The sequence below is a fragment of the Zingiber officinale genome, chromosome 1B (genome assembly GCF_018446385.1).
Source record: "Zingiber officinale cultivar Zhangliang chromosome 1B, Zo_v1.1, whole genome shotgun sequence".
In the NCBI taxonomy this organism is placed as follows: Eukaryota; Viridiplantae; Streptophyta; class Magnoliopsida; order Zingiberales; family Zingiberaceae; genus Zingiber; species Zingiber officinale.
Window position 1 is genome coordinate 137,183,590 of NC_055986.1, and position 15,103 is coordinate 137,198,692.

Below are 15,103 nucleotides of genomic sequence, written 5' to 3' on the forward strand. Positions count from 1 at the left end.
AATATATTTTTTGAGTAGGATTTTTCAAAACTTATATTCTGAATTGCCGACACAAGAGTTTGATCGATTTTGCAAAGAAGAATTTTCTACATAGGTTCAAATCATATGCAAGTAAAAATCTATATTTGTTTGACACATATCTATACTTTTAACAATGGGTGTTTTGACCTTAGGTTCATGGTAATCAAGCTCACCTTGAACAAGAATGACTATTCCATCTATCATGGGGTCTAACAGCATTCGTACGCACTTGGCCAGTATATTTCATAAATGGATATAATTTTCATACTCAAGAATATGGAATGGGAAAGAATACCATGAATAGTGGGGTGTATGTTTAGTCATCCGATAATGAAGGGGCAAGCAATAATTTTTATAGTTTGCTTGATGAAATTATAAAGGAAGAATATCCAGGGCCAAAAATACGAGTTATCTTATTTATATGTCACTGGTTTGACCCTGTCAAAGGTATGAAGGTGCATCTACATTATAATTTGGTTGAAATAAATCATAAGAGATTTTATAAGAGATATGAACCATTTGTGTTGGCACAACAACTAATTCAAGTGTTCTATTCTTTGTATCCTATTTTGAAACGTGATAAGATTGATTGGTGGACTATTTATAAAATTAAAGCACAAAAAAAAATTGAGGCACGTTGGGAAAAAATTGCATATCAACAAGAGGAAGTTGTGAACACCTTTCAAACTGAGAAATATATTATTCCAACTTTATGAGATCCTGGCGGTATAGTGATAAATGTTGATACAAGTGAAATTGATGATGATGATGAGGAGGAGGAGGAGGATAAGGAGGACAAAGATGACGAAAAGGACGAGGATGAGGATGACAATAAGGACTTCGATTTTTGATGATGGGTAAGTTTTGTTAGCTTAATTTAAAAAATTTGCTGTATTTTTTCCCATATGTGGTATTAGCTTTTTTACAAGAACATTTACCTTTAATATGCAAATTTACTAAAATCATAGCTCAATGAGTTTTTTTATATACTGTCTCATTTTTAATTTTATATGTTTTATTTGTTAATATACTGTATTTTTTCCTACAGGTCATTAGAGGTAACATTTCAATTTTTTTCCTCCCTTATTCTCTAAGCTTTACGTAAATATGGTAAGTTTTTAATGTTTTTATATGCATCAAAACATCAAATTTACTTTTGTTAGTACCTCGAGAATAGTTTTGATGTGGTCAACCAAGTTCAGTTAGGTCCTGTTGTATTTGATCCTTGTGTCTAAGTGTGTAGGAGCTTAGGAATATAAGAACTCAAGTGGAAGACGCAGCTAGTGAGAAGGATGGCACGGGAAGGGAGTCGACGGGCTCTGTGCATCCGAAGGATGAGATGATACAGAAGAGCATACCGATGGACAAGAAGGACGTGCACGACATTCGAGGGAAGAGAACCCAGGAAGGAAGCCTACTCGAGGAGAATGTCGGAGTTGGGTTCGAGTGAGCTCAACTCCGGTTAGCCAGAGAATCACCTACACGAAGTACTACATGAAGAGATTAGCTTTGAGCTGAGTTGCCCTGTGGAAGGCGCCTTCTATGGCTAGAAGGCTCCTTTGATGAACAATATGAAGGCATCTTCTAGCCTTTGAAGGCACCTTCGCTAGCCGTTAGGCGAGATAAAGTTTTATCCTTGGCTGATAAAACTCTATCTGATGGAAGGGGCCTTGGATCTCATTGGAGGCACCTTCAAGCTGCGGATAACTTTTTTTAGGGGTTATAAAAAGACCCCCTGGACCTAGGAAATAATCAACAATCCTTGTATTCATTTCCTAGTAACTTTCTGAGAGTTCAACGAGTGTAAGAGACTTCTCTGCCTTCAACGAAGGAGACTTTTTAGTGCTTTTATTTGCCTTGGATTAACAACCACCAAGGTTGTAATCAAATAATTCTTTTACCTCTTCTTTTTAGTTGTTAATTTAATTTAGTATAATTGTGCTACTAATTAGAGTTGAAAGATTGAGAAAGGTCTATTTTATTATACAGGCAATTCACCCTTCTCTTGTTGGCCCCACTGCACCAACAATTGTTATCAGTGCCAGAATGCCTCAGAAGGACTAACCGCCTATTAAAGCAACGAGATGATGGTCGGATCGAGAATATATCCATCGAAGTTTGAGGGAGAATTTGCATTATGGAAAAAACACATGGAGGTATTTTTTAAAACTGACTTTGAAGTTTTATTAATAATTAAATATGATTTTGAAGCTCCAAAAGATCAAAAAGACAAATAAAAAGAAGAGTACCTTTAGACAAAGATAGAGCAAGCAGACATTGTGACAAATGCACGAGCCGAATTCTACCTACTAAGCATACTACGACCTCAAGAAATCAGTAGGATCGACACCTACGCATTAGCAAAGGAACTTTGGGAAAAGTTCCTGGAGCTACATAAAGGAACATCTGAAGAAAAACTCACTAGACAAGATCTTCTCCAGAAACAATTGACGAACCTCTTGCTAAAACAAGGAGAATCAGTAGTGCAACTGCACGTCAAGCTGAAGGAGTTGATCACTGGACTAAGGAATCTCGGAAAAAGGTAACAAACTGAGATTTTCTAAGGTGTACATTAAATACTTTTCCAAGGACACTCGAATGGTCCTCAATTGTCAACTCATATTATATTTCTAAAGATTTAGAGGTAAACACATTAGAAAGTTTATTTTCTACCCTAGAACTTTATGAATCTAGATGTATAGAATCAAAGGAGCCAAGTCAGACAATTGCCCTAAAAGCAAGAGCTGACGATCCAAACTCTGAAGCATCAATCGATGAAGATGAAGCAGCATTATTGGTAAAAAAAAATTTTAATAAATTTATTAAATCTAACAAAGTTAATAAGTCATAGGCGAAAAAGTACTTTCAGAGCAAAAGGAATGTATGATGCTATAACTGCCAAGGAGAAGGTACATCAAGGATGACTGCCCCAAACTGAAGAAGAAGGACAAGGACAAGGACAAAAGACTAACAAGATCGAAGAACAAGAATCTGAATGCCACATGGGATGAATTGTCATCCTCCAAGTCCGAGATCGAAGCTTGGACCTCATTGGATGCACCTTCAAGCTATGAATAACTTTTTTCAGAGGTTATAAAAAAACCCCTGGACCTAGAAAATAATCAATAACTCTTGTATTCATTTCTTAGCAACTTTCTGAGAGATCAATGAGTGTAAGAGACTTCTCCACCTTCAACGAAGGAGACTTTTTATGCTTTTATTCGCTTGGGATTAACAACCACCTAGGTTGTAACCAAGTAATTCTTTTGTCTCTTCTTTTTAGTTGTTAATTTAATTTAGTATAATTGTGCTACTAATTAGAGTTGAAAGATTGAAAAATGTCTATTTTATTTTGCACGACCTTTACCCCCCCCCCCCCCCCCCCTCCTCTCTTGCCGACCCAACTGCACCAACAACTTTTTCCTATATTAGAATTTTCAACATATTTTTGACAAGGTGGGTGTAGACAAAGATCACAGGATCAGATAGATTCATCACCTGTCAGTGTACCTACTCCATCCTATGATCAGGCAGGACCATCTCATGCACCTTCTCTAGTGCCTTTGCATTCACCGTCGCTAATACCATTGCCAGTGCAGTTACCAATCCCCACAGATCTTCCTGACTCGGCAAGAAACTCATTTGCTGAGTTTAGAAATGATAGAGCTTTTATAGTCCCCATCAGATATTCGTAAGTATTATAAAATATTTTATTTTTTTGATCTATCTTAATTATTTAACATTGTTTGTTTGTAATTCAATGTAAGTTTGAAAATCCTATACAAGTTATTTATGAAATCAATAGAATCAATGATATATTCAAGCACTCCACCGGCCACAAAAGAACTATGGTAGAGCGAGTTCAAGGTATATTTACTTGAGTTTATATTTAAATTTAAAGTGAATATATAATCAATTATTTTTTCCAATTTCAACGGCTAAATAATTGGGACCCCACTAACAAATTGGATATCAAAAGAATATTTAAAAAAATATGGCAATCACATCATATATGTACTGAATCATGCCAAGAGTCAGGGGAAAAACCAAACTTTATCACCGATGAAAATTAGGAGAGGATCACCAACTTTTGGGCAACGGAGGGAGTAAGCAAAGGAGTAACCTGAATAGAATGAATCAATCTTACAATTCTGGTGACTCCGCTGCGATATATGCGAGAGGCTCCATTAACATAGATGAGCATAGACGGAGACTGATAATTTTTTAACTCTCTCAATAGTTTTTTTATCTATATCAAATTATTTCATTATTTGTAACCATATTTTTTTAGACTAGGGAGATGGGGAAAGAGTATGCTTTCATAGATATTTTCACCTGCACTTTTACAAAAAAAAAAAAGAAAAAAAAAAGATAAGACTTGGAGTGGGTCTAGAGCAAAAGCAATAAAGGTTGGGATTATTATTTATTTGATCTTAATGTATAATTTAGATTTTATTAGTTAAGTATATTCTCTCTCTTAATATCATATATGTTTCTATTATATCTAATCAATATCATATGTGTTTTAAAAAACAGGAAAAATATGATGAGCTCGAGCTAGTCCATATATCCTCGCAAGCTAGTGCTGATATTCAAGGGTGTGATTCCTTTATTGGCAATAATTTTAGTTTATGGCTGGAAGTAAGTGGAGGACCAAAAGAGGAAAGGATATTAGGGATGGATTCCTTGAACAGAACCCAAAGAATAGCTAGTACATCTTCTTACATCTCACCGACACTGAGGGCTCAAGTAAATACTTTTGCTGAAGAGGTTAGCAATCTAAAGGGAATATTATTGCAAAGAGATGAAGAAACGGCGCAAAGAGATCAAGAAATGAGAAAGATGCGTCGACAACAAAGCTTGATCATGCATCATATTCAGTTGAGCTCCGCTCTAAGTCAGATTCCTCCCGATGATGGTGATGATAGTAACGATGACCACGACGATGGTGGTGATGGTTCTTCATGATTTTAATTACGTATGAATGATATTTGTCTTATAATTAGTGTTTTTAATCATTAATCCATGGATTGTGAATCTTTCAATTTTTTATTTTAATTAATATTGTTATTTTATTTTTAGCAGGGTTGGTGAGCCAAAAATCTATGTTAGAGAAAAAGTAAGTATTAAGTAGCACACCCTTAGTTGAACATGTTGTACTTGTAATTTTATTTATTTATTTATTTTATTAGTTGCTTTAAAGAGATAATGGAAGAGTTAAATAAGGACATCATTCTTTTTACAAACTTGTTGAACTTTGTAACTACTACATTATTAGCTAGAATTCTGAATTATGATTAGAGTTTTACTAATAGCAAAGTAACCATGAAAACTAAATGCAAGTCTAGTATCAACTAATTGATCTTGACTATTTTATGTTTTCATCATTTGAGATATTTTCATATGATAAGAATTTTAAGAAGGCACCCCATGATCTCCATGTCAGATTGAAACCTAATAGGATTTTTGTAGCTACAATTTGATGCAGTGAAATAGGTTGTGTCATATTTAGAATACTTGTAGTTACAATTTGATATAGTAAAATAGGTTGTATTATGTTTAGGATACTTGTATTTATAATTTGATGTGATGAAATATATTGTATCATATTGATGATACTTGTAGTTACAATTGAATGTGGTGAAATAGGTTATAACATATTTATGATACTTGTAGCTAGTGGAGAGGAAGGTAGAGAGGAAGAATAGTAGAGTAGAATGATGGTTTGAAAATACTCCTGGATTCAAAACCTGCTAAAAACATTACTTACTTGAGAAAAAAACAATTTCTTTAATTCTTAATGCAGTAGTTATCAATTCAAGCAATTAACGTTTCATGTTTGCATATGAACCATAAGGGCAAAAAAAAAAAAATAGATTTGTGACAAATGCATTCACATTCATTGTGCTACATTATTTGAAAGTAACAAGACGTACATATTGATATTCCAGTCAATCGTCAATCTCTAATATCACTCTAACTTTCTAATTTAAGTAATTATCTTTCTTGTTAGAAATAATCTAATTTATTTGTTTATTTTTATGTAAGAAAAGAAGATTTGATGAGGAAAACAGTTTGTGGAAAAAGAAGATATCATCTATATATTGTTTATTTTGAAAAAACTTGTATTATTATTAAATACAAATGCATTCAAATTATTTTTCGTCCCAAAATTTGTCCCAATTCTAGGATAAATCCACATATTTGTCTCAAATTTTGGGACAAAAACATAGATTCGTCCCACAATCTGGGATGAATTCATAGATTCATCCCAGATTTTAGGACAATTCATAGATTCGTCTCAGATTCTGGGATGAATATGTAGTTTCGTCCTATAATCTAGGATGTATTGGAACGAAAATTAATTTATCGTAGATCAGAAATTTTTATTATTATTATTTTCGTCGTCAAATTTGTTGAAAATTTGGGACAAAATTAATTTGTCGTGGATCATAATTTTTTTATATTATTATTTTCGTATTTTGTGACAAATATTATTTTTATTGTAGAATTTACAACGAATTTGACAATAAAATTATAATTCGTTGTCAATTTCGTCGTCAAATTCGTCTCCTATTTTATAGTAATTTGTGACGAATATTGTTTTTTTACAAATTTGACGATGAATTTTCGACAAAAATATTATTCATCGTCAATTTCATCCCTAAATTTATCGTAAGTTGGCAATAAGAATTTTGGGACAAAAATTTATTCATCTCAAAAAATTTTGTAATAAAATTTTTTAAGAAATTCATCCCAGAATTCTCCCAAAATCATGATTTTTTTATAGTGATCTTCAACAAGAGTACACGCAAGTCCTGTGGGCTACTCGTACGCAGTTTCAGATGGGGTTTCTAATCTTGTTTTACTCGAATGGGGACTCTCTGGGTTGGTTTCAGGATCAAGTTCGGAATTATTTTTGATCAAAAATTCAAATTTTCTAATATATTGATACTTAATATGTGGTCCGGTTCCTTTACTCATTGGAGCATTTGTTAGTATTTTTGGTGGTAACTGACACTATGATCATGGTATTCTCGAGAGAGGCAAGCATCATCCTTTGACCTTATGTTGGGATGGGATGAGCGGAGGTTTATTAATAGAAGAAAGGAGGGGAAGCTTGTTTGGAAGAGAGGGAAGGGAAGGTTTATTAAATATTACCATGTTTAGGAAAAAAGTAAGGGTAATGAAAATTAAATATATAAAGTTATAAAATTACCCTCACTTTCATTAAAAATTTACATGTTTCATTGTGACAAAAGGCGAATACGCTTGCCCCCAGCGTCCCCGTCAATCTGTCCTAGGGTCAACACGGAGGAAGTAAATCACGAACGGCTACTAGCCTTTGGAATAGTAACTAGCACATAAGGGAGGCATTTACCTCGGCTTTACCGAGATTCGAACCCCAAACCTCATTGTGGCAATACCTCATGCGCTAGCCACTAGACCCATCCGAGGGGACTAAAAATTTACATGTTCCAGAACCTTGTACATCTTGCATACATTTATTGGTTAAGACTTATTAGTTCAAACAATTATAATTCATTTGATAAAGTTGGCGTCGGCATTGGTGTCGGCGCCGGCATTGGTGTCGACGTCGGTGTCGGTGTCGAAGTCAGCATCGGAATCGAAGTGAATGTCAAAGTCGGCTTCGGCATTGAAGTCAGCATCAACGGAGTGCAAGCATCAGGCAGTGCAAGTGTTTTTCGTAGCGACACAAAGAATACCTAAAATAATAATTTTTAAAATTAATATAATAGGGATAAAATTGAAACACAATTTTTTTTAGTTTCCGTTATCCTTCCTTACACCATAAATTGGAGTATAAGAAATTCTTCTGTTTATGAATAAAAATGATTAAACTTACTCTTCTTATTTTTTTTTTCTATAACTCACTTCATCCCAAATAGAATTTTAAATTTTCCTTCTCCTTTATCTATCCCTCCTCTTCCCTCGTCTCCTCCCAAATAGTACGTAAATGGTTGTAAGATTATGAAAAACTGTTATATCTATGTATCTGTGCGAAGGCTAGTATAAAGGAGATTGCTGATTGAATTAGGGCAACTGATTATGCAACTTTGATGGCTGAGGAAGGCTCAAATACATGGTATTAATTTTACTAACTCCATTGACATTGCCAATGGCCATTCAGCCGCCCTTCTTACTGCTTTTTGACTTTTTATATTGGCTTACTCAATATTTGCTTACTCAAATGAACTTTTTCTTTTCTTTCCCTGACATCTCCAATTGAAAATATTATTTGCTGGTGCTTCGGATATATACATGCAGGATCTCTATATCAATGAAACAGAAAAAGGATCTTAACATCTTTGATAGTTCCCGGAGAAGTATTGCAACCCTTACATTTAGATCTGTCGAGTTTTGATCCGAAAAGTACTCTTTTGTTTCAAGTGGAGGTGCAAATGCGTCAGGCTCTGCTTTTTCAATTTGTAGAGCACTTGAAATAGGAACTCCTCAAAGCTCAAGTTAGCTATGCTCTGCCAAGAATCATTTCTGAACGATTGTTTCTTTTGATGATATTTAGTAAAATTGGCTCAAGGATTGGAAGCAGTAGAGAAGACTTGGCCCTCATCGTCGTCGTCGATCACGTTCGACGTGCGCACCACCGCAAACAACCTGCTGCGCATCCTCCTTTTGACGTCGTGCTACTCTCGCCTGTCGTTCTCCACCGACGCTGCCTGTTGCACATTTTGCGCCAGATTGTCGGCTCTCTAGACAAGGACGAGGTGTTGTCTAACTTCTGCCCATATTGGCATAGGCTAGACCATCCGAGTAGTCATCTCATATATGTCCATCGCACTAAAAACATACTGTTTTGGATGAATTCTGAAACGAATTTTTAAAAAAAAATTCATTGTAAAAATTTTTAAGACGAAATCTACCAAAAAAAAATTCATTCTAAAATTATCGTTACCAACTTGGCAATAAATTTGGAGACTAAATTGACGACAATGACAATAAATTTGGAGACTAAATTGACGACGAATAATATTTTTGTTATCAAATTCGTCGTCAAGTTTGCAACAAAAATAATATTCATCACAAATTGTTGTAAAATTGGGGACGAATTTGGCTACAAAATTGACAACGACTTATAATTTTGTCGCCAAATTCATTGCAAATTCTGCAACAAAAATAATATTCGTCGCAAAATTATCATAAACAACTATTGCGACGAATAATATTTTTGTTGAAGAATTTGCAACGAATTTTACGACGAAAATAATAATCTAAAAAATTTATGATTTACGATAAATTAATTTTCGTCCTAAATTTGTAACAAATTTGGCGACGGAAATAATAATATAAAAAAATTTGTCAAATTAATTTTCGTCCAAAATTTGCTACAAATTTGGCGACGAAAGTAATAAAAAAAATTATGATCTACAATTTGAGACGAATCTGTGAATTCGTTCTAGAATCTGAGATGAATCTGTGAATTCGTCATAGAAATCTGGGACGAATTTGTGAATTCATCCCAGAATCAGTGACGAATCTGTGTATTAGTCCAGGCTTCTAAAATCTGTGGATTTGTCTCAGAATTGGGATGAATTTTGCGATAAAAAATAATTTGTCTCAAAATTATCGATACACAGTAAATTACAATAATTGGGGACAATTTTTTTTATTGTCAAATTCATCTCTAAATCCCAAAAATTCCAACATAACCATGATTCTGTAATTTCTAATCCAAATACATATAAACCGTGTACAACAAAATTAAATGCCACATTATAAACATTCAACATATCTTAATTAATATTATCACATCCTATTTAACATATATATGCACATCTATTAATATTTGACATCAATTTTACGATAATACAAATCTAAAGTTTTCAAAAAAGTTATACAAGAACTTTCCTCTTCAAGACTCTAAGACTCTAAAAAGCAATACAAGTTTTTTTTCAAAATAAAACAATATATACATCAACTCATCTTCTTTTTCCACAAATTATCTTCGCATCAAATTTTCTTTTCCTACATAAAAATAAATAAACAAACAAGCCAGATTATTTCTAACAAGAAAGATAATTACTTAAATTATAAAGGTAGAGTGATATTAGAGGTTGGGATCAGCTTGAATATTAATATGTATGTCTTGCTGCTTATAAATAATGTAACATGATGAATTTAAATGCATTTGTCATCCATCTGTTATTTTATCTACCCTTGTGGTTCATATGCAAATATGAAACATTAATTGTTTTAATTGATACCTATTGCATTAAGAATTAAAGGAATCATTTTTTTTCTCAAGTAATATTTTTAGCCGACTTTGAACCTAGGAGTGTTTCCAAACCATCATTCTACTTTGTAATCCTTGTCGAGTACCACTATGCTTGCAAATCAACACCTTCCTCTCCACTAGCTATATCCTAAATATGTTACAACCTATGTCACCATATTCAATGTAACTACAAGTATCCTAAATATAATATAACCTATTTCACCACGTCAAATTATAACTACAAGTATCCTAAATATGATACCATCTATTTCACTATAGCAAACTGTAGTTATAAAAATCCTATTAAGTTTCAATCTGACATGGAGAGGATTGGGTATCTTCTTAAAATTCTTATCATATGAAACTATCTCAAATGATGAAAACACAAAATAATCAAGATCAATTAATTGATACTAGGCTTGCATTTAGTACTCATGGTTATTTTGCTGCTAGTAAAACTCTAACTATAATTCAGGATTCTACCTAATAATATAGTAATTGCAAATCTCAACAAGTTTGTAAAAAGAATGATGTCCTCATTTAACTCTTCCATTAAATCTTCAAAAGCAAGTGATAAAAAAATAAATAAATAAAATTACAAGTATAATATGTTCAACTAACAGTGTATTACTTAATACTTACTCTTTTTCTCTGACATAGATTTTAGCTCATCAATCCTGTTAAAAATAAAATAACAATATTAATTAAAATAAAAAATTAAAAGGTTCACAATTCATGGATTAATATTTAAAAACACTAATTATAAGACAAATAACATTCATACATAATTAAAATCATAAAAAACTATCACCACCATCGTCGTGGTCGTCGTCGCCATCATCACCGTCATCGAAAGGAATCTGAGTTACAGCAGAACTCAACTAACGATGTCGCATAATCAAGTTTTGTTGTTAGCACATCTCTCTCATTTCTTGATCCCTTTGCGCCCTTTCTGCATCTCTTTACAATAATATTCCCTTCAGATTGTTAACATCTTCAGTCAAGGTATTTACTTCGGCTCTCATTGCTAGTGAGGTGGAAGAAGATGTACTAGCTATTTTTTGGGTTCTGCTCAAGGAACTCATCCCCAATATCCTTCTCCCTTTTATCCTCCACTAGCCTCCTTCCATAAACTAAAGCTATTGCCAATAGAGGAATCAGATCTCTGAATATCGACACCAGCTTGTGAGCATGTCTGGGTAGCTTAGGTCATCATATTTTTCTTATTTTTAAATACATATGATATTAATTAGATATAATAGAAACATATATAATATTAAGAGAGAAGATACTTAACTAATAAAATCTAAATTATACAATAATATTAAATAAATAATAATCCCAATCTTTATTGTTTTTTCTCTAACATCACTCTAAGTCTTATCTTTTTTTTATATAAAAGTACGTATCTATGAAATTTACGACAAAAAATTATTTGTTGCTAATTCTGAGTTAAAAATATTTAATTATAAAGTTTGTTGTTAATTTATGAGGAATTTATATTTTGTTGCTAAATTTGTTATTGATTTGAGATTAAAAAAAAAATATCCCTAATTAAATTTCATTCCTTATTAATTGATTTTTTTATGTCAGTACAGGAAGCCAGTGACACCATATTCGTTTGTTGATGTCTCCATTACTCAATGAACTATAAATCAATTGTGGCAAAATGTGAATACACTCGCTCCTAGTGCTCCCGTCAATTTGTCCCAGGGCCAACACGAAGGAAGTAAATTACGGACGACTATTAACATTTGGATAATGACTAACACATAAGAAAGATATTTATCTCGTTTTTACCGAGATTCGAATCTCAATCTTCATTATGACAATACTTAATGTGCTATTCACTAAATCAATGAAAAATAATCAACAGGTTCTCTATGCTTGCATTATTTCCATTAAAATAGTTATTTATTGCTCCTGTTCATGTCCACATACGAAGTCACCAACCAAATAATTTACTACGCTCATGGATGGTCTATTATTGCAAGTATTTAATTCAGGAGTTCAGATTTCAATATGTTGGCTCTATTCTACTCACGATTCCAACTACTCTTGTGTTTTACATTTTCGTCAGAGTTTTATTACAGCCATTATTTGCTTGACCATCATGTTTTGATTTAGATTATGATAAATCTTTACATATTATCGATATATTCATTTCTAATGGATAACTTTGATATTTGTCTCTTTGAAATGCCTCTAAAATGTCTAGGTACTTCATAGGGCCGTCAACTATTTCTCCTATCTTGGACCAAAGATCTTGATCAGCAAATATACTTTTTAGGACCCAGACTCTTTCAACTTAGACATAGTCGGGTCCAATTTCTTCAAGCTACGATAGTAGACTCCTCCTTAGACAAGAGTCAAGAGAGTATCATATCGTCTTGTCCTTTTCAAGGCCAAGACTCCCCCAATTTGGATATAGTTGGAGTCGAGATCCTCTAGGCTGCTGTAACAGACTCCTCTTTGCACAAGGGTCCGGCGAGTACCGTATCCTCTTGTCATTTTTAGGGACCAGACTCCCCCGACTTTAACATAGTCAGGGTCGAGATCCTCCAGGATGTGATAGTAGACTCCCCTTTGTATAGGGGTCGAGCGAGTACTGTATCGTCTTATCCTCTTCAAGGCCTAATCTCCCTCGACTCAGACATAGTCGAGGTCGAGGTCCTCTAGACTACGATAGCAGACTCTCCTTCGCATAAGGGTCAAGTGAGTACCGTGTCGTCTTGTCCTCTTCAGGGCTAGAGTCCTCCGACTCGGGCATAATCGGGGTTGAGATCCTCTAAGTTATGGTAGCAGACTTTTCTTAGCACAAGGGTCGAATGAGTATCATATTGCCTTATCCTTTTTAAGATCCAGACTCCTTCGAAGAGGACATACCTCCAGGCTGCGGTAGTGGACTCCCTTCGCACAAGAGTTGAGCAAGTACCGTGTCACATTATTCTTTTCAGAACCTAGACTCCCCTGACTCGGACATAGTCAGAGTCAAGATCCACCAAGTTGCGGTACCGGACACCACTTCGCACAAGGGTCGAGTGAGTACCGTATCGCCTTGCATGCCCTTTTTATGGCCCAGACTTCCCCGACTTGAACATAGTCGGGGCCGAGATCCTCTTGGCTATGATAGCAACCTACCCTTCACACAAGGGTTAAGTGTGTATTATATCACCATGTTCTTAGAGTCCAAACTCTCCCGACTCAGACATAGTCACAGATCGAGTTATTTTTCTCTCCGACTCCTCGGGTACTCTAGAGTTGCGAGATCAGCTTTATTATTCTCTTCTAACTCAAACATAGTTCTGGATTGAGTTATTTCCTCTCTGACTCCCCAAGTACTTAAGAGTCACGAGATTGACTTTACTATTCTCTCCCAAATTGGACAGTGTCGCAGATAAGTTATTTTGTCTCCAACGTGTACTCAGGAGCTGCGAGATCGACTTTATTATTCTATCCCGACTCAGACATAGTGATAAATCGAGTTATTTTCTCTCCGACTCCACGAGTACTCAAGAGCAATGAGATCAACTTTATTATTCTCTCCAACTCGGACATAGTCACGGATCAAGCTATTTTCTCTTCGACTCCACAAGTACTTGGAAGTCATGAAATTAACTTTACTATTCTCTCCCAACTCAGACATAGTCACAAATTGAGTTAAGTTATTTTCTCTGACGCCGGGTATTCGGGAGTTTTTGGATAAGATTTATTATTCTCTCCCAACTCGGACATAGTCGTGGATTAAGCATTTATTCTATTAGGGACGAAATTACCACTTATTCCCCTGACTAGGATCTAGTTATGGATTGGTTTCTCTCCAAAGCGTCGACAACTCAATCTCAAGGTACTCAACCACATGGACTTGGACGACGGTTGAACAAAATACTTGTCAAGTCAGTCAGTCTTCATCCTCCTCTGACTAGACTTGAAGGAAATACTTGTGATGTAGATGGTAAGTAAAGGTCCACGTGGCGTGCCCTTGACCCGGTCAATAGGGAGACCAGGTCGCTTGCACAAAGAGGACTTGGTCAACACAGGGATTATGACCCCTTAATAGGATTAGGTTCTAGGGTTCTCTTCTCATGATCCTTTAACGACTCATTAGCTCTAGGGTTTCCTCTCTATAAAAATAAGGGAAAGAGAAGGTATGAAAGGGATTCTCAAATTAGATTTTTTTTTCTCTATTTTTCTACCTAATTTCGATTATTTTTAACTATCCATGCTAACTTATGCATTATAATGGCTTCCCCGGGGTTCCTCTTGGCAAAGCTTTTGATGTTTGCTACTCTCTGCAGGAAATCATGGCACTGTAGGAAGAAATCTTGTAAAGTACCGAAAAAGGGTGGTTAGAAATTTTCGAAGCTCGTATGACGAGTTCAAGGGGATAAATTATGGGGCTAGCGGAAATTCTGTTTAAGCAAGAAAAAGTTTGACTTTTCTTTTTTTCCCCCTCCCCGCGCGTGTGCCCTAGCCTCTCCATGCTGATTTCTCTCCCTCTCCCTCTCGCGACACCGAGCAGCGCGCCGCCGGCCACCTCTTTGCCTTCCCCAACCGGCGCCACCGTGACGCCTCTTCTCCCCACATACAAAAGCCCTCGGCCAAGGGGAAGCCCCAAGCATAACCCCTTTCCTCCCAACGCCTTCTCCCCTCCCCTGTGCCGAGCTCTTCACCTCTTCTCGCGTTGCCACCTGATCGCCGTTGTCAGCTGAGAGCCACCCGACTTTCCCTCTCCTAGTCGCAGACACCAGGAGCTCGACAGAAGATCGAGCATCCGAGCCGTGCCCTAGATTTGGTCTCTCGCAGCGGCGTCTCTGCTCGGGTTGG